Source organism: Xiphophorus couchianus, chromosome 3, assembly GCF_001444195.1.
Source record: "Xiphophorus couchianus chromosome 3, X_couchianus-1.0, whole genome shotgun sequence".
Taxonomy (NCBI): Eukaryota; Metazoa; Chordata; class Actinopteri; order Cyprinodontiformes; family Poeciliidae; genus Xiphophorus; species Xiphophorus couchianus.
The window spans coordinates 19,722,051-19,742,960 of NC_040230.1; the positions used below are offsets into that span (position 1 = coordinate 19,722,051).

Sequence of the window (20,910 nt, forward strand, 5' to 3'; positions counted from 1 at the left end):
ATTGTTTGAGAGTGAGAGGAAACTCGGTCCTCCAGAAGAATTGATTACTTATCATTTGATCCACTGCTGTTTTAGCTCCAATTTCTTATGTCGTATTCACAAACAAAGCGCGTGTAAACTCTAAAACCATAGATGCAAATTAAAACGCCTTAAGTCCACCTCAAAGCCAGCTAGTGTGAAAACTCCTGAGCCCACTACGCCGAGTTCTCCCTGCTAATTACAATAGTCCGAACCAGGAACTGCTGCTGCCAGCCAATGGCCTCCGCCGCCAGCTCATGGTTATTCATGAGGCGCGCCAGTCCACTGGTGGAGGCTGACAGGAGGGCGGCGCACCGCGGGAGCTGCCGTGCGGGGAGCGCGGAGTGTGTGATGCGTAGGGCGAGATGTTGTTTTGTTGTGGCGATCAGCTGAACGTGGCATCGCCGTCCGGTCTGACACAGCGGCAGCAGCGGGCACCCCGCACCCCAGCACAACCAACAGCAACGCGACTCTGCGTCCACAGCAGCGCCCCACGGCCGCCGCGTCCGGCGCATCTCAACCCAGGAAATGCGGACTTCTGGCCCTTTCGCTTCGGGATAGGTGGCTGCAGCGCGCACACCGTAGCGAGCTGGTAAATATTAACCGAAATGTTTGTGCCTGTGCGGGAGTTGGTTTCGGTTTCAGAAAGAGAGACAGAGAGAGAGAGAGAGAGAGAGAGGGGTGAGAAGTTGAGTGCAGATCCCACCCTTTACTTTCCTCGGCCTGATTGTGTGTTAAAGTTGAGCTGCGTGGACTGATTGTAGCGGTTTGTTTTGTTGATTGGTTGTTTAACATATGTTGCACGCAGACGAGATTAGCAGCAGGCAGGTCAGCTGGATTTCAGGCAGCTTGGGTAGCGGCTCAAGGTGCTGAGCGTACAGACCACAGCATCATGGACCTTCACTCAACCTGCTCGGTCTTCTTGCGATCCCAGCTGAGGAAAGCGGCGGATCTTGTGTCTGCGCGTGTGAAGAAGCAGATCCAGATGGTCCAGCCCGTGAGGTTGTCCAAAAAGGGCTGTACCGTCACTTTGTGGATTTGTAAAGGATGACATCATGCTTCTACTCCGTCGGTCTGCCCTTGTGGTGTAGATGGGCTAGGGCTTTTGTTTTGGTTTCTCTTTACATTGTGAGATAACGGTGGTACTTTTGTTGGACTTGTTGAACATGCAAATGAACCTCCAGGGAGGATTTTCAAGACTTTCCCCCTAAATGAAGCCTTATGTGAACAGATTTAAAACACGTTTTAAAAGCAGTAATAAAATACATATTACTTTTTTTTTTTTTAGGATAATTTGTTTATTGAGCTTACAGGTGCATCTAAATAAATTACAATATCATTAAAAGTTCCTTAATTTCAGCACTTGTGTCCAAAAAGTGATTTGGATTTGTTATATATGGTTTTATTTACTTACTTGCTTACTTACCGCTAGTGAAAACCCCAAATTTCAATTTTTTTTAGAAAATGTTATAGTTACACACAACTATTAAATAACAGGATTTTATATCTTGAGATGTCTGCCTACTAAAAAGGATGTACAATATGTGCATTCAGGTTTTGGTGGGTTTTCCTTTTGCGTCGAAGGAGTTAACAGCCTGTGGCTCTGCTGAATTGCTGAGGAAGCTTTGATAGGAGCTTCCTCAGCATCATTAGGTTTGTTGTCTCTCATTTTGCTCATGACAAAACTCCATTGGTTCTATTGGGTTTAGGTGAAGAGAGTATATCATTACTGTAATAACTTCACATTGAAGTTGAACGTAGCGCCAAGTGGATTCTGTGCCTCTCCACTCTTAATCCAAAGTCTTAATTTGCACTTAACTTGCAATTGATCCAAAGTCTTAATTTGTTACTTTCATAACAAAGGTAATAAAAATCCTTTTTCTCCAGGTCAGACTATTCTGACATTGTCCCTGGTTCAAGGCTTAGCACCTGGAATGCAGTTGCAGCGTGAATCCTGCATGTGTGTGACGGCTCTTTACTCATGACTTCAGCCACAGTCCAAACCTTGTGAATCTCTCCCAACCTTTTGAAAAGGCTCTTCCCAACCCTCACATGGATGTGATCAAGCAACCTGCCATGACTGTGACCACACTTTTTCGTCCACACTGTTTTGCTTCCACTCAACTTTCCATGTTCTTTGATACAGACCCTTTGAACATCCAACCTTTTTAGCAATGACCTTTTGTGACGTTTACTCCCTGTGCACAGAGTTACTGACAACTGTAAAGACAGCACTCATTTTTCTGGTTGTGTAAGTCTTATCATGACAATAGCATAACATTTATCTAGTAAAAATCTTGTTATTAGTGATATGTAATATTTTTGATTTTTGCTTTTCATTAGCCACAAGCCACAGTGGTTAGAAATAATCTGTGTGTGTGTAATCAAGTCGCATTTATGTATATCAATTTTACACTTTTGACTCGCACAGACGTCCTGATGAGGTTCCACTTTTTTGGACACTCATCTCTACCTTTATTAGGATTTTTAACCAGAAAGTAAAGTTATGTGTTACCCAAGTGATGTATAAATTAAATAATATTTTAGCATTGGGTTGAAAAACAACTAATTATATATGGTTAATAGCACTGGTTTATACAGATAGAGTGGCACTACTAACGTGATACAAACTTTTAAGTTTGTATCAGCTTTTTTTAAAGAAAACGCTGGAGCAGAAAAACATTTAGGCTATTTCAAAAATATGTACCTGTCCAACAACAAAATGTTTTACTCAGAAAAAAACATTTTACATGTTTTGTTTTGTACGATTACCACAAGGATAATCTATTTGTGAACCATAATTCAAGTGGTTCCCTGTTGATTTAGGGATCCTAAGCAGAAGCTTAGTTCACTTATAACTTGGGCCGGCACTGGATAATAACATAATTGACCCTCTGATGTTGTGAGATAATTTGATGGTGAAGTTAGTTCATAATTTTCAGATGTGACCTATAGGTATTTGTTTTATTTGAAGAGCTTGAATGTACAGCTACACATCATAATGATGGTACACTTATCAGAATGCACACACAATATGTTCTCCCTTAGAGATGGGGTGTTGATGTTTATTTACCTGGAAAGAATTACTGAGACATTTCCAAAGAGTTTAGATACTCTTCTAGTCACACTGAATATGAGATTAGGATTAAAAGAAGGGAAACTAAGACTTCCCAGGTATGGTGGAGGAGTAATGTTTACTTTTAGAGAAAGATGTGTCATACTTTATGAGGTCACAAGTGAACACAGGCTAACTTCAAGGATAACTAAGAGTGTCTTTGACTTTGGCTTCGTCAGTGTTTAGTTTTTCACACACAGGATGTGATGAACAGTGAGTTGCCAGGTTGGAGGATCAGGGAGAAAGCCAAAGATCATGTGATCTAGCAAGAAAGCTGGGACCAATCAGATGAACAGTGGTGGTAGAACTATGATTTGGATATGTTTTGTTTAGGTTATCAGTTCATCTTTTGGTCACTGATGGAAAAAAATGTATTCTGAATATTGCAACTCGGTTCTAAAGCACAACCTTTAGTCTTAAAATGTCAATTATTTTTTATCTCTAATTCTGTTGTTCATCAACTTAACTATTCAAAACGTTTATCTAAGTTTATATAAAAGCAGTGCAAGTTAAATCCAGTTATTCCTTGGAACAATGTCACGAGCTTGTATCTTTTAAAAGCGAAACTAACCAAACTAAACCGGTGATGCTGTTGTGTCATTTCCTCTCTTCGTGTCCCATAATGTCATACTTTAACCAACAGAACAAGACATACTGAGTGTAATGGTGAAGGGCTATGGATGGAGAGAAACCAACATGTTATTATTTCTTATTGAATCAGCACTAAGTGGCAACCTTGCAGTGCTCTTCTTCGGCCTGGGCCACCACTACTTGTGCTGCTGGCTGAAGAAAGACACTTGTTTAACAGGGCGTCCCAGGGGGAGGGCGGGGTGGGGCCACTTCTCCATTTCCATGCAAATAGGAAAGATTGTGTAATAGGCTGAATGGATCCTGCTCATATACTTTGACCCAGCAGCTGCTGCTATTTTTTTTATGGCTGACGGAGATGGAAGGTAAAAGTTTTCTGCCAGGCTTACTTTGAAGTTTGTTTTATTACTTTGTAACGTGGCTGAAATAAAAGCGGGATGCTCTTTAAGAACAACAGCCAACCTTAAAAGCTGAGACTAAACGTGATCATTCATATGAGCCTGTCTGTCAACAGCTTGGCAGCGACAGTTTCATTACAAACTGCACTGGTATTTACTGCTGCAGAAACTTGCACAATGCATTTTCTCAGTTGTAGTTTAATGAAAACAGAAGTTTGTCATGACTGATTAGTGCATGATTCAGCCAGACATGCCCGTATGTTGTTATTGGACTTTTTCCTACTCTTCCTAGTAGCTACAGATCAAAACAGGTCTTGTAAAGTGTTTTGCAACAGTAGTTACTGTTCAGTCCATCATCTGAAACGGTGTGCTACAGCATAGTCTAAACCTACCATGGCTGCATTAATTAGAGAAACATCCAAGAAGTGAACTCTGGAGGAACTACAGAGATCCAGAGCCCAGGTGTCCTTGGCAGGACAGCTGATAGTCATATAGTCAAATCAAACAAATCTGGCCTTTCGTGTGAATGGAACGGAAGAAATAAAAGCAATGTAGAAAACACATGGAAGAAGATGCTCTGGTCACATGAGGCATTTTTTTTGTTGTTTTATATAATGTTTTAATGTCATTCCCTCATCAAAAAACCTACCTGGAGTGTTGCTTTGATTATTCCCTGAATGTTTACGAAATCCTTGAATTTTCTATGAAAGTCTTTTGGGGTGCCTGAACGCTTGCTTCCATAAAGCGCCGTCTATTTCTACACAGCTTCTCCTCAGTCTTCTACTGAGCTTCGTCTCACAGAGCACTCCTCAGCCGCGCCTTCCCCACTCAGCTCCACCAGACTAGTGGCAGCAGCAATTAGCAAACACCCGATGGGACTGCAAGTCAGCAGAACTTATTGTACTTAAATTGCTTCTCAGTGCAACGCTCCTAAGAACAGTAGCAAATGACATCCTGGAGGAGCATTGTTGTGATGACGTGCTGAAGGCGGAAAGTCGGAAAGAGGAGCAGCTTCTTAAAGAGACAAGGGCCAATTCCAAGCTGTAAAATTACAAAGTCACATTTTTTTAAGTCATTGTTGATAGATACGGAATCTTTACAGCAACTGAAGGTAACAGAGTTACTTGACTGTGCTATAAAATGCCACCATGTGCTTGGAAAATACATGAAAACTCTCCTTTAGACTTTTTTGCCTACATGCAAATATTGTGTGGTGAAAAACTAATACTGCACACATTGTGCCATTATGAAACATAGCGGTGGCAGCATCATTCTGTACAGTTGTTTTTCATCAGAAGGGAGACAGAAGCTAGTCAGAGTCGATGGGAAGATACTTTGGAACTAAATCATCATGTGTGGGAAGATTTGAAAATGTATTCTTACAGAGCCTCTCTGTTCAGTCTAAATGATTTTATTTTATTTTACAACAAAGAATGAGCACATTTAGTCCCTAGATATGGAGAAATGTCAGAAATACACCCCAAAAACACATTTAGGCGTATTTGTAGAACAGAAGTGTTTCTTGAAAATGTAAAACAAAAAAAAATCACCAAGGAGTATGAGTACTTTCTTCAAAACCTTTAATAGTAAATGGGGGTTGGACGTGAAGCCTGATGACTCAAATGTAAAAAATTGCAACTGGGAGGGAAGTTTGGGAAGGATGGGGGTGTATTTGGAGCAGATTGTCAGACATGACTCCCATTATGACTGTAAAAAAGCTACTAATGATCACACTGGAGCAAAGAGTCAGCAACTCATCTGTTGTTCTTATTTGTCTGAATTCCTCATGCGGAAGTGTATTCTCTTTTATAACATGCAATATTAATATTCTGCTGCTCTTTATTTGCGTGACACATTCCTCAAAGTGCTAATTGGCATGTGTGAGCCTGTTGAAGTTTCCATTGTGTATCAGAGCCCCAGTAAGAATGATGGCAGTATAAAAAAAAGAAAACGGTAACACACACCTAAGTCATAAAATCCTTTTTGCTGGCAGGCCGAAACCTTTCGATGTCCATACTGTCGCTGATTAATCCTTTTCGGTGAAGCGCTGTTGAAGAATAGACCCACTGTTGTGCTGGGCGACCAGACTGAACCAGGAACAAGACATTGGATACACATTTACACGAGCACCCCGTCCAGAACGGAGGCCAGGAGTGCCATTCTGGCAGCCGCACAAGTGTCCCACTAGCCTAATAATCTTATTCCTAGGCATGCAGGGTGCTCCGAGCTGGTGCTTTATTAAGACCGGTGGAGGTTTGTGTGTAGAATATTTGTATCAAATTGTGTCACGGTGTGTGTAGTTGTCGGAGGTGGAAGGGGGTTCAGTTTTCTGTTCGCCTCTTGCTCAGCCCAGGGTGTTGGCTGCCTCTTGAACTGCAGATTAAGTTTCAGTGTGTGTGCCATGGGCCGGTATCTGGATGTGTGTTACAGCTCGGATGCCTGGCCTGCTACCATGCGTATTTGCCCGGGGTTATGTAACGACGAATGCACACAATGATGTACATAGCAGCGCATGTCCTGCAGGATAGAGGAGCTCATAAAAACTGGCTGCTGTTCATTCACACACTCCTTTCGTAAGAGTTAATCATTACCTAGTCCTGCACAGTCGGTACCCAGCTGGAATGTTAGCAAGTTTGCCGTTTGTGATGGCACTCTTTCTTCAAAACAGGCCACATGTTTATTACATCAGAGCAATGCCAACTTTGCACCAGCCCATAAGTTATGCAATTGTTGCCTGATTTATATTTTGCATTGTTCTCTTGTGTATATCTTGTAATCCCTCTGTTTTCTTCTTATGGCAACACTGAGGGCACCTTTTTTGTGCACAGTGGCTGGCGTTGTGAAACTGTTTTTGTTGTTGTGTGATTGTAAGCCTCTGAGCTGAACACCGCAGGTATGTTTGAAAAGGGATAGGTCACGATATCACTTGTGAGATTTGCGAAACTTGGGGGTGGGAGGAACTCATGAGAACATGAAAAGTCGAAGTTTTTAAGAAGTTTCAGGGTAATTTTTGAAATGGCCAATTATAGTGCCTTTTGAATGGGATTAACACAATTTTATACATTTTTTTATTGGGGTTTTATTTTGTAGTAAAATGGCGCATAACCTTGAAGTGGAAGGAAACTGATATGTGTTTTTTTTTAATAAATAAAAAAAATAAGGAGTGGCATGCAACATGATGACTTTAAAGAACAAACCAGATAGGTCAGAGGTTAAGTTGTGGAGAGGTTTAAAGCAACATTAAGTCCCTAGCATTCTCACACAGCACTGTTCAATCCATCGTCCCAAAATGGAAATTAATACTGCGAACCTATGAAGACATGGATGCTGACAGGCCAAGGAATGGAGTGAAATAAGAGGCAGCCAAGAGACCAATGGTAACTCTGAAGAAGCAACAGGGATCCACAACATGTGGCACATGTGGCTGCTCCAGTGAGTTTATTGCCTATAATCCAAAAAAAAGAAGAAAAAAAAGTACCTTTTGGATTATGGGCAAAATTTTAAATGTGGGGATAAACTAAGACTCTGGGGTTCACATATAGCCTCAAGCAGGTCAACAACCCTAAGGCAGAATGAACCAAATTGAGAATTTGTGGCAAGGCTTGAAAATTGCCATTCATACATGCTATCAGCTCAACACGGTCTATTTGCTTAGGCTGAACTTCAAATCTTTTACAAAGATTTAGTAGTGGAGAGATACCCTAAAGACTTTCAGCTGTAATTTTAGCTAAAGGTGGTTCCACAAATAACTTGGTTTGATGCGATTATTAGATAATTGCTGCATGAAGTTGTTTTAACTGGATTTAATTTCTGTTGATAAAACTCTTATGAACTACACGTCAAAAGTTGTTTCACTGTAACATGAAAAAAACATGGACAGGCTCAAAAGGGTGTTAAAACTTCAGTAAAGCTCTGTAACCTTGCAGGGCTGCACATTGTCATGGCAGATGCAGTCTTTGTTCTGCTGATGGTATTACTTTTCAGAACAGGATATCACTTCCTCTTCTAAATCTCAAGTATTCCTGCTCTGGGTCCCATGGCACTTCTCGGACCATGCCTTTTGAGAGAGAGGGCCTCTGTGCAGATTACAGTCTCCAAATGCTTCTTCGCAACCTTAATCTGTGCTCATTAAGCAAACACCTGCAAAGAGGGCAGCTGTTTACCTTTGGTCTAACTTCCCTGAAATCCCCTGGCTGCATCATCCATTAGGATCTTCATCTGTTTAGTTTTATAGCATTAACACGGCGGTGGCGGTGCCTGCAGAACTGCTTAGCGAGTCCATGAGGAAGGAGAGAAACAGGCAGCACAACACTAGCAGTTCTGATTGTATTGTTTAAATTTAAAGATGTTTATTTTTGTTCATCTTCTGCAAAATCCAGCTCTACTCCTCTCTCTCTCTGTCTGAAGCAGTCGTATGTTCCAGCGTGTTACGGTACCCCTGCAGAAACTGCAAGTGAGGATTGGAGGGGATTTCTGCTCTGTGGGAGGCTAAAAGAGCTTTCGGAGTAGAAATCCTCCCAACCTTGCCGCGGATCTGCCGAGCAAATCAAGGCGGCAGGCGATGCTCCGGTGCAATCCCCCATGCCGAGCTTCTGTCGTTGAGGCAGGGAGGCTGAACTAACCCCACAGATCCAAAACCAGCACCACCAGCAGCTCACCGCCCCCTCCTTCGGGTGTGCGTTTTTAAAAGCCCTGAGAAATCCGTGGAGCAGCCTTCAATAAAATCCAGATTTGTTTTGTCTGACTCTTTTTACTGGCAGTCTGCTGCATGCCATGTTCAGCCTTGAGGAGCAGTCTCTTACCTGTGAGGCCTTCAGGCTCTGAAGTGTGGAGGCTTATATCGAGCTCAGAGGCCAGCTTCTTGTTATTTTTTCGGGGGCGAGACTGTAGTCTGATCTGTTGACTCACTGGATATTATGGCGTTCAAGTTTTATCCTTAATGCTTGGACTTACATGTACGCTGCCCAGCAAAGGTGATCATTTTCCTTCCCTTTTTAAAGGCATTTTGTCTCATTACAGCTACTGACTTTTGCATATTTCATTGCAACTTGATGTGACAACATGCAATAGCTAATAACTGTAAAGTGAGGGTAAATTATAATCATTTGTGAAAATAGAATCTCTGAAAAGTGTGACATGCATTTGTATTCAGTCCCCTTTAATCCGATACCCATAAATAGAACCTTGTGCAATCAGCAAATAAAGGGAAAGCCTTAAAAAAAATGAAATTTATTGGAGCTGTACAAGAGGTATAAATAATTTTGCTAGGTATATTCATATGTTTTTGGCTCTTGTAGAAAGTGTGGTCCAACATTGTCATGGAAGGCCTTGTGAAGAACATCTCTTTTTATCCAACCATCCATTTTCTTGGGGTCAGGAGGGTCGCTGGTGCCTATCTTCAGCTGTCAACGGGCGAGAGGCGGGGTTCAGCCTGGACAGGTCGCCTGTCCATCGCAGGGCAACACAGAGAGAGACAGGACAAACAACCATGCACTCACACACTCACACCTAAGGAGAATTTAGAGAGATCAATTAACCTGACAGTCATGTTTTTGGACTGTGGGAGGAAGCTGGAGTACCCAGAGAGAATCCACACATGCACAGGGAGAACATGCTAACTTCATGCAGAAAGATCCCGGGCCGGGAATCCAACCTGGGACCTTCTTGCTGCAAGGCAACAGTGCTACCAACTGCGCCACCGTGCAGCCCATCGCCTCTCTTTATATGCTGTTAACTAGGCAGCAGTGTGGTCGACTGCCATCAGCGTGGAAGCTCTTAGTTTTCTTATTTCCTCCCTGAAAAAGCAGACAAACTCCACAGATTTTCATCTGTTTTTGCTACAAAAGAAATGTGTAATCATTGTTGTGGTTTCGTGTTGCTCCCGATGCTCTGCTGACATCCTGTTTGAGGTTGGAAAGCTGTGCTTAGTAAGCCTTTGGGTTTTGCACTTGTCTCCTATTTGATATATGTTCACTGCAAAGGAAGGTGCATTTATACATGATGTGTTTGAGCACAATCTGTACACTGTGTGTGTTTATACAGCATGTTCTGTAGCTGTTTATGTGTCCAGCGTTTTTGCTGATCCCTTCATATTCCGGGCCCTGAGTTTGGGTGTCTGTTTCATCTAATTGAAGGTCAATATTTGCATGAGCATTCCTACAGACACGATTCCTGCAGAGGCTCGGGTTGGATAGGACACAGGCTGCCCCTGTGCTTTAAGAATCAGACTGGCTGTCATGTTCTGATGTAACTTCCTGATGAAAATGTTTGTGGTCAGACTGTTTTTTTTAAACAGTCTGAACTCATCTAGTGCACACGAGACCATTAAGATAACATTACTGTGGAATGATGAAGTTCTAAATTATACGCTTAGCAATATGATGGTTTTAAACTTTAGTGTCCAAATAGGGTATTTGACAGAAGAAAATTAAATCGGAGGAGAAACAAGACGCAGATTGCTGGAGTCAGGCAGTTAGGCCTCATGTATTGATTGCAGGAAGTGTAATAACTCATAGCTAATCTGAGCCATCAATTATTTTTCAAGAGTGTTGATGTCAGGAGAGTAAATACACATCCAGTTCACAAGACAAGATGATACGGTGCAGTACAAGTTTCATAAGAAGGAGAATATTTTTTAGAAATCCACAGATCTCTATTTTTTTATTTCATTTTAAAATGATCGAGTCAGTCACAAACTGTTCAGTGCAGTCCAGGGTTGACTGGTCCATATATTGAGGTTCCTTATATTTGTCTGATTTAAGTTAATCCAAATGTTGAAAAAAGTTTTTGAAATACTTCCGTTTTGTGTTTTTACAACAGGTTTTACAAATTTCAAACTAGGTTTTGATAATCACTGTTGAGAGTAAAATTATTCAGTTCAGTTATTTTTTGAAATTTTGAGCTACACATGACCAAATGCATTCCAGATTTCTTAAAACACTGTGATGGAAACGTTTAGTTTAGTAAAACTTAGGAACTAAGAAGCTGCTTACTGGCTGAAAATCTGAAATTTAAAGCTTTATTTCCATACCCAATTTTCAGTAATTTATTCAGTAATGCATAATTATCTAGACTTGGAAAATTATAAAATCAAATTTTAGACAATTCAAGACGGAAACTGGATATTCTGATCGGTCAATTTAGTTAGTCCAACTGTAAGAAGATTTCTTTGCATTGTAATTTATGTATATCTTGCCAATTTTAAACAATCAATCCTTTGCTCACACTGAATTTAGTGAACTACAAATAAGTCAGTTTTAAACCAAACCTCAATAGTGCCAAAATCTAACCAAGTCTCAATGGTGGTAAAAACCAACAAGACATGAATGAAAGGAAAACCATTACTAAAGAGAAGTTACTGGGATAATTTCACCGCAGCCACTCTGAACTCAAAGTGCAGACTCTTTTTTTTTTTTGGTTGTTGGAGTGTCTTCTGTCTGAGTCAAACTTTTGCAACGGATTGATTATTGGTACTAAAGAACGCCTTCATTTTTCTTAGAAATGTTAAAGATTTGACACATACAGTGCCTTTCTTGTACCTGAACAGCCTGGTAGCCACCCTGCAAACACTCAACTTTAATGGAGATTTTTTATTGTTTTTTTTACAGATCTTAGAGATTTACAGCTAAAAATATGTTTTTATTTTGACCATCAATTCTTATTGAAGTTCTTATTGTTTAAGAACTTCAATTTTTAAACGATTTTTATTGTTTAAAAATTGTCCGACAAGAACTAAGAACTTTGCAAGCAATTTTATACATATATAAAAATTTGACATAAAAAAATTAGAAATCCTTCACTTCAGTGATTAGTGATCTGTAGAAAATGCATATCATCTGTTAGAGACACTTTAAAATGATTTTTTAATTTTATTTTAAGTGCCACAGTCTCACACATACATACACTGTCTGCAACATGCATTTTCTGCAAACTTTTGCACCCCTATAGAAGATCCCCTCTCCTCCCCCTCCTGCCTCTTGCAAGAGCAAAACCCCCGAAGCTACTGACACAGACTCACGGAGCGTAATTGAGAAAATAAACAGATGATGGGGATGATGGGGGGAGAGTTTGCCTCTCATCGTAGGGCTAAATGTTTATCCTCTGCTGCTAGATGTTGAAGGCAAGGTTTTCATCAGCCTTTGATTTCCAAAGATGGATAAGGTGCTGAGGATAAACTAAGAGAAGGTAAATAGTTAAGGTTTGCGTGGACCTCCCCCCCCCCAAAACATAGAATCTCAAATCTTCGGTTTTAGTTTCCTGTAAATTTTTTTTCTTGTAGCTTTTATGTTTCCTCTAACTTTGTTTTTAAACTCCCCATGGCCATGGATGAAGCCCAAAACCTATCCACTGGACTTTTAGATTTTACTTTACTGATGAGAAACAGGCTCCTAAAACTCAATCTGCCTGCAAGAAAATGCAGCACTTTGTTTTGACTGAACAGTAGCACAATTAAAAATCCTCTAATCAGCTTTGCTGGCAAAACGTTGAAACAGAACAATAATCATTTTCCAGGTGGGACGACTTCAGGACACCGGAAAGTGACAAACTGTGAATGAATCTTCATCCCTCGATAACAACTTTTACTCCAGTAAACGTTGTGGTTAGCAGAACCTGGTAATACATTGTTATTTAAAAAAAATAAAAATATCTCAGAATCAAATGTTGCGATTGTGCAGTCGACGTGTATATGAATAAAAAATTCTCCACATTTAGTAGTGGTTTCAACAAGGAACCTCTGAAAACCAGAAATTTCAGAATGGCTTGACGAATGAATCCGTGATTGGATGAAGAGATGGATGGACATATGAATGGAAAATGAATGAATGGATTAATGGCTCGTGAATAGAAGATGTATTATAGATACATGGCTGCATGGATGTAACAACAGACCAGTAATTGCTTCCTAAACCTTCTCTTGCTGTTTTCCTCTCCTCTATTGGAGTAATGTTTACTCATCTTTAACAGAACCTGCACCTATTTAAACAGAGCAGGTTTTACTGCTCTGTAACATGTCTCAGTATTAGTTGGAGACACGAGGCAGTAAAATTAAATGGACTGGCTGAAATGAATTATGCCATTAGTTAGCCATAGCTGCTCTAACAATAGCTATGGAGAGATATTGCATGTGAAGCTTCCGGTAAGAAGCTCTTCCTCAGTCTGAGGAGTTAGATTGCTTTAATTATGTAATCCTGTCATTGTCAGCCACCTCGATCAGCAGTCAGTGTGTTTGCGTCCAGGTAGTCTGCCGCCTCCTCCCTGTTCCCTGTGTTGCACTGTCAGCACGCCACAAGGGAGAAAGGCCAGCTTAGTCACTGCATTCAGTTTTTCATCAACACTCTGCAACTTTAATATGCTTAATGGCGCTGCCGTTGTCCTCCGAGGACCCTGCCTTCGCCCTGGTGTCAGCTGATTGACAGCTTGCTGGGCCCGGGGGATGGTATAGTGGAAGGACATGCAGTGTTCTTCTCTGGCTCCGGCCAAGACGTGATTTTTCACTCTGACAACCGCAGCCACAAGGACACTACAGGCTGGTGCACACCTGGCAGTGAAGTAGGCTTTTCTTTCTGTTCTTTGTTATCTGAAAGACTCCTCATTTCTTATTTTCCATCTTCAGAGTGCCTCAGTGTGGGTATAGCTCTCATTGGGATTCTTTCTGAGCATCGTTGCATCGGGGCAGCGGCGGCACTGGATTCCCACTCATTGCCCCTGAGTAGGGTGTCCATTACAGTGGGAGTGCCCAAATTACACAGCGGCGGGAGATGAGAGAGAGGAGCCCTGGTGAGAACTGTGTTGTGAGAGGACAGGAGAGTTGACGGGTGTAAAGTGGAGAAATCAATTCGCCCAAGCAAGAGAGCATGAAACACACAAAGGCATTGTTGCCTTGATGTGAAGAAGCATGTTTTCAATATCAGCTTTATGACCAGCTTTGCAGTATGGTTGTAAATCTTAAGTTAAGTTGTTGTGGTTAATGCTTCTGCAGTTTTTGTTGGTGTTGTTTTTCCTTTTTCTGTCGGTGCAAAAGCATAATGTGTCTTTGTCAGCCTGTGGGATGGATGGTCTTGTGAGAGCGAGCTGTCCCTGTTGTAACAGTATTTCTTTCATTGGCCGTAGCCTGTGTTTTCCCTCACCCGGTCCGTCATGTTATCAGCATCTCCAGAACACAAGTCAGACGTCGGTTGCTCAAGAGATGAAACCGCGGAAGCAGCGGCTCGCTTTGTTGGTATCATCAGGGTTTCACCTCATCAATCTCTGTAATGCAGTTTATTGCCTTTCTGTCTAACTTCTCTGTTATCAGATTACTCTCAGTACAGTTTTTCACTCTGAATAGAGTGCTATATTTAGTTTTGTCTCTCATTTGCCACACCTTTTATACTTTGGTTTAGCACAGGGGTCTACTGCCCTGCAACTTTTAGAACCATCCGTGCTCCTACACACTAAAATCACTACTGTAGACTACATCCTCAGCACACCCTCAAGTTTGGCAAAGCTATGTAACTTTGCCAAACTTGAGGGTGAATTAATTTGATTCAGGTGTGTTTTAGCACTTTAAAAATAAAACACCAAAAATGTTTTACTGAAAACTTTTAAAACGGAAAACACACTGATTCTCATGTCTAACTATATCAGTAAACATCATTTTCACAGTTTTCCGTTCAGGCACTCATTGACAACCTGCCAAACCACAATGAGCAACACAAAATCTGGCGGTTTTCAAGTCTTGGTCTAAGAGACCAAGACTTGACAATAAGTCAGTGTGTTCAGTGAATTTCTGTGTTCACAGAGTTTTGCTGCAATTACAGCAGGCGTGTACCTGCAAGCACACACACACACACACACACACACGCTGCACACAGCTTGTTGTTTAACTCCCCCTTTGCTGCATTTGTTCTAATACTGGCAATTTGTGACGATGTGCACAGCTGAAGGATTTGCAGTTCGTATTCAGCATCAGTAATGAGCAGGACTGAGACGCCAGATTAGATTTTTGACATATTCCAAATAGACTTTCTCCTCTTGCTTTAACTTCTCACTGGAGGGCACACCTTTCCATTTGTTTAATTTTTTGCGGGTTCAGCCTTATGACTTCCTTGTCAGCTTTTCACGGTTCTCTAAATGAGTTTCTATAGCTTAGAAAAATTATTTCGAGAGTCAGGCTGTGTTAAATTAGATTTGGACAAAGTAGCTGACCTACTGAAGGTGTTGCATTTTCTGATCTCATTACTTGTAATTTTTGCATAGCCAGATCTCCTAAGGAGGAACATTAGTGGTCTGACATAAGCTATTATCCTTTCTGGGACAAGAGAAGATACACTTCTAAGAAATGGATTTACACATGCATGCATACTGCATTGTTGCTGTAAAATGTTCGAATGTGTCAAGATTTTGTCAGCTCTAACCACAAAGAGCCTTTGTTGCTCTTTGTTATGTATTTTGGTAGTATGTTTCAGAAAGCCAGATACGGGGAAAATAGAAATGCAAAATGATATATATTCCTGTGTGACATTATTTCATATTAATTATTGTATATCAATTTTGTTTCTGATCATTTTGTTTGGCATTTGACACCAAAATTAACTTTTTATAAGATTAGAAATGAACATGTTTTATAATGTGTGAAGGGATCTGTTTTCTCTAGAAACGGGATAACTAAAATTGGCACATCAACACAGAACAGCTGAGTCAAAAACTTGTTTAACCACATTCATCATCAAGGCTACTCTGTCTTGTGAAAATCTTTCCTGGAAATTATTCATTTATCACTCAGTCTAATTTGAATGCACTCTTAACGCAAATTTGGACAAAAATACACATCCAGAGTTCTTATTGCGATATAACATTTTAACCTGTTTGAATACCCTGATTATTAATTATAGAAAAAGGGTGAAAAAATTTAAACAGTGACACTGCAGCTGAAAGTTTGGTTATATTCTAAAGTTTTTTATATCTTATCTTGTCTTAAATGTAATTTCTTTTATACTTTTAAGTGTTGTTGTGGCTGGGATAGTTAATTGATTATCATTAGAAGCATTAATTATGCACCTAGTTTCTTTCACATTGCTATATTATCCAGTGACCTGCACTTCCTTAAGGGGGATTATTTCTAGAGGTAATAGAGGTATAATGAATTATATGGACATGGAAACCAGTAAAGCATGGATTACATTAAATCAGCTACTATAACTAGGCAAGAAGTAGCAGGAAATCAATTCACTCGGCCACCTATCCTACATTACTGTGTTGATTCCTCTCCATATCTTTTTATTACTCTCAATATATTATTTTCTTTCTCTTTGTCTTCTGCCTTTGTGGTTGCAGTACACTTTTCAGACAGCATCTATTTTCAGCAAACCCTTCTTTTTTTTCTGTTATATTCAAATGATCAGGCCTGCAGGCAGGATGATGCAGCTCTCGGGATGAGTGGGATGGGAGCAGAGGAAGGAGCAGAGGGAGTGCCTGTGGTTCGGGGAGGTTTTATTTCTCCTAAATCAGATCTTTTCAAGACGATTACAACTGGACAAAGGCATGCCACAATTCCTAATAGGTCAAATGACTTTTTGTGCTTGATAACCAAGAGCACAGTTTATCATTTTACATTATGGTTTTGGTGGCCAGCATATAATCCCCTGGAGACTGTGTTTAAAACACTGTGATTTTTATCACCCTCTCTAACTGTGTGCGTTTGCAGTGACAATAATTCTTGTTAACATCTTTAAATAAGTCAGCATAGTTAAGTGTGGTCCTGTCTCTTGGTCGAGTAAAACTTCGCCTCCCGGAGACAAATGGAGCAGTTGTTGACACATTTTTGTAAGTCTGCTAACTCGAAGTGGGCCAGTTGGTTGCAGTAGCTTGGGCCATATTTTAGTTACAGTGCCGGCACATTGGGATTTTCCATGCTTTTACTAGAGGCATGAAAAGTTAGGCAGTCACAAATAATCTCCACTCTACTGTCTTGTGTGATGCAATTCAAGCAGACTTGAGTCATGGTGCAGAAACAGGGGGGTTTATGTCTGGCTATCACTAAAATTGTGTTATTATAAGCAGACAGCAAAATTTGGCTCTTATCGTAACATCATAAACCTTGTGTTTATAGTACAGTAAAACTGTCTCTGCAAGTGAAAACTGTTGATGTAAAAATAAGGTGACCACAGCTAGAACAGTGTGATTATTTAGGTCCTATAAGTATCTATTAGCTACCCACCTTCTATTATATTGGGTCATCACAGAGTCCTGCAAATTCAGTTTTAAAATCTACATATGCTCCAGTAAAATAGCATGTAGTAATCACCAAATAGCACCAGACTATTTGGTGATTCACCCACCAAATAGCCTAGAAAATTCCCTTTATTGGCTTCAAGTTAGAAGCCTTGCAGATTATGCTGGTTCGAATCCCAGCATATGGTTTTGCACGGAGTTTTGCAGTACCTGTTTTTCTTGACAGCGACAAATATTTCTTCCCAACCAGAGTTTCTGCAGCACAGTCCTACTATGCTTTCCCAACAAGCTTTCAAAAGCTGTAATGTTCTGTCGATATCACACCTTAACCAAAGTTTCAACCAACCATCTAAATATTATGTCTTCAGTAAGTTTACGTCATCGTTTGGCTGGAATATTTCTGTGTTGAGCAGTTTGCTAAAGCCCTTGGCTAACATTAGCATTAGCCTCTGTTTTGATATCACTTGTTGATAATTTAGCTTATTACATATTTTAGTATGACTTTGCAGTAGTGCCCAAAGTCGGTCCTCGAGGGCCGGCATCCTGCATGTATTAGTTCTCTCCCTGGTTTAACGCACCTGGATCAAATGGCTGCTTAGTTGATTGCTTAACCTACCATGCTTAGTCTACATCACCCAGAATGCCTTGCGGTTCTGGATTGGTGTTCAGTGAAATGATCAAAATTCTTTGAAACAGATTTTCTATTAATATTGATCACCTGTTGGTCACAATAGACATTATTGTTGTTTTACTGCCCCACCCTGTGAACCTAGCAATTCTGTACATTTGTACAGAATTGTGTTATTATGGTGCAGTTTGTTTTTATTTTGACAACTGTGTATAAATGAACTGCCCAATGCTGTTTTAGAGCTGCTTTCCTAAAGTGCCAAGGCACACATGTTTCAAATGGCACAAGTGAGAGCCATTACATAGATCATGAGATTTTATTAGTGAAACTTTTCTGTCTTGTCTCAGAGTTTCTCTTGTACATATGCAGACAGTTTGTTTTTCCTCGTGTGTTGCTACTTTTTCTCACACTCCTCCTTTCTCTTTGTATTCACACTCACCTCCACTTCCAGTCAAGTGAATGCATAAACAAAACAGCAAGTGCTGTGTGTATTTATGAATCGGCTTCGGAAAGAGAGCTGACGAGGCATTGATGCTCCAGGAGAGTCTCTGCTGACAGGCCGCTAATGCGGCAGGGCACCAAGCACAACAGGGAGCGGGGGCTTGACGTGGAGGAGGCAGAGTAAACTTTAAATGTACGCTATTTAAATTGAGTTGTTTGTTACTGCAGGTAGCAATTACTTGGACCAGTCCAGTTTTGAGTAAACTCTGCAATCAGAAGGAGGCCGTGTTGATATGTTCTGTGGGCTCGGTCGTCGCATTTGAACGCTCTCAGGCCAGGCTTTCACCTGTTGGATCTGTGTTTGTCCAGGCAGCAGTTCAAGCAGCGACAGCTTGAATTAACATCGCGGCAGGTTACCGAGATGAGGTGATAAGTCATGGCGCCGGGTTCCTGTATGAAGCCAGAAGGGTGAACCTGTTGTGGCTTTTACGCAGAACAGCTGCAAGAAAAGAGGAACTATCGCTGGTTTTCTCATCACGTGGGAGGAATCCACAAGGGTGACTTCACAGAAAAACGATAACTTCAGCAAAAATGAAAATAACTGTGCAAAAGTGATAGCTGTTAAAAAACAAAGACGGGAGTCCACTGACCAGCATGAGAAGGCAGGGTTTCAATTACGGAGAATCCTTTGTTATTTGTTACCTGTTTGCAACAGCCTGCATGAAAACTTAATTCATATACCGTGTTCCAAATTATTATGCAAGTGATATTTTCCCAGATTTTCTTAAATGGTCAATGCAAATGATGGTTAGTACAATTTTCAAGTCATGAACTATTACAGTATAAATCAAATTTTACTGAACAAAGCTCCCCATGAGAACAGTATTTTGTTCAAAAATAAAAAAAACTCAAAATGCACTGTTCCAAATTATTATGCACAGCAGATTTTCTAAACATTTTATGGATTATAAAGAACTGCAAACGGTCATTCTTTGAATGTGCAGCATTAAATGGTCACATGTACTAAAATCAAAGCTATTTCAATCAAAAACATGTTAACAGACAGAGTTACATGTTAACATAGGACCTTCTTTGATATCACCTGCACAATTCTTGCATCCATTGAACTTGTGAGTTTGTGGAAAGTTTCTGCTTGAATTTCTTTGCAGGATGTCAGAAAACCTTCCCAGAGCTGCTGTTTTGATATGAACTGCATTCCATCCTCAGATCTTCTGCTTGAGGAAACTCCAAAGGTTCTCAATAGGTCAGAGGTCAGAGGAGGATGGTGACCACACCATGAGTTTCTCCCCTTTTATGCCCATAGCAGCCAATGATACAGTGGTATTCCTTGCAGCATTCATTGTCATGCATGAAGATGATTTTGCTACTGAAGGTACGGCTCTTCTTTTTGAATCATAAAAGAAAGTGATCAGTCAGAAAATCCTTCTACTTTGCTGAGGTCATTTTCACACCTTCATGGACTCTGAAGGGGCCGACCAATGATTCTCTCCCCATGATTTCAGCCCAAAGCATGACTCCACCACCTCCTTGCTGACGTCATAGCCATGTTGGGACGTGGTGGATATCCACCACCAATCCACTACTGCATCCATCTGGACCATCCAGCAGTCATCAGTGAACAAGTCTGTTTGAAAATCAATCTTCATGTACAGCTGGGTCCACTGCGACTGTTTCTGCTTGTGAGCTCTGGTTAGCGGTGGCTGAATAGTAGGTTCATGCACCACAAGCCTCTGGAGGATCCTCCACCTTGAGGCTCCAGAGGCACCAGCAGCTTCAAATAACTGTTTGCTGCTTTTAAGGGCATTTTAACAGCTGCTCTCTTAATCCGATGAATTTGTCTAACAGAAACCTTCCTCATTCTGCCTTTATCTGTAAAAATCCATCTTTGTTCTGAATAAGCCACAAATCTCTTCACAGTACGATGATAATGCTTCAGTTTTCATTAAATCTTAATGTTTTCATATCTTGTCATACGGCACTACACTATCTGATGATTTTCGTCAGCAGAGATCCTTTCTCTTTCCCATATTGCTTGAAACCTGTGGCCTGCTTAATAATCTGGAACATCCTTCTTAAGTAGATTTCCTTTAATTGAGCTCACCAGACAAACTAATCAACCCAGCTCTCTGAAATTAATTATAATGATTCAAAGAGCCCTGACACACAATACCATCTATAAATTTAATAGCACAACAAAAAATTTAATCTTTATGACACTTAAATCCAATTTGCATAATAATTTGGAACACAGTGTAGTGAAAGATTGAATGATATTGAATATTTTCAAAATATAGCTCATGCCAACAGAGCTTTTGTATCTTTCCATATTTATTCAGTGAAGTGAATGCACTTCTTTCATCACAGTGTTGCAGCAAACACATTCTTTTGTTCGCACCGTGACAGAGGAAAAGCTAAATACAAAGCAGCCGACTGTGAACGACGTGTACAGTAAGCTGCGTGGGAGAGCGTGCTCTGTGGTCTCGACGTCC

The 20,910-nt window shown here is 40.6% G+C and overlaps 1 protein-coding gene across 3 annotated transcripts in view; it reads left to right on the plus strand.

Moving 5' to 3' along the window:
* Positions 1–364: 364 nt before the first annotated feature.
* Positions 365–20,910, plus strand: part of hivep3b (HIVEP zinc finger 3b) — a 49,127-nt gene continuing 28,581 nt past the window's right edge. For all 3 annotated transcript variants that reach the window (XM_028012266.1, XM_028012265.1, XM_028012264.1), the window contains exon 1: positions 365–610. The gene's annotated coding sequence lies outside the window, so the exon portion shown is untranslated. The remainder of the gene's footprint in view (positions 611–20,910) is intronic.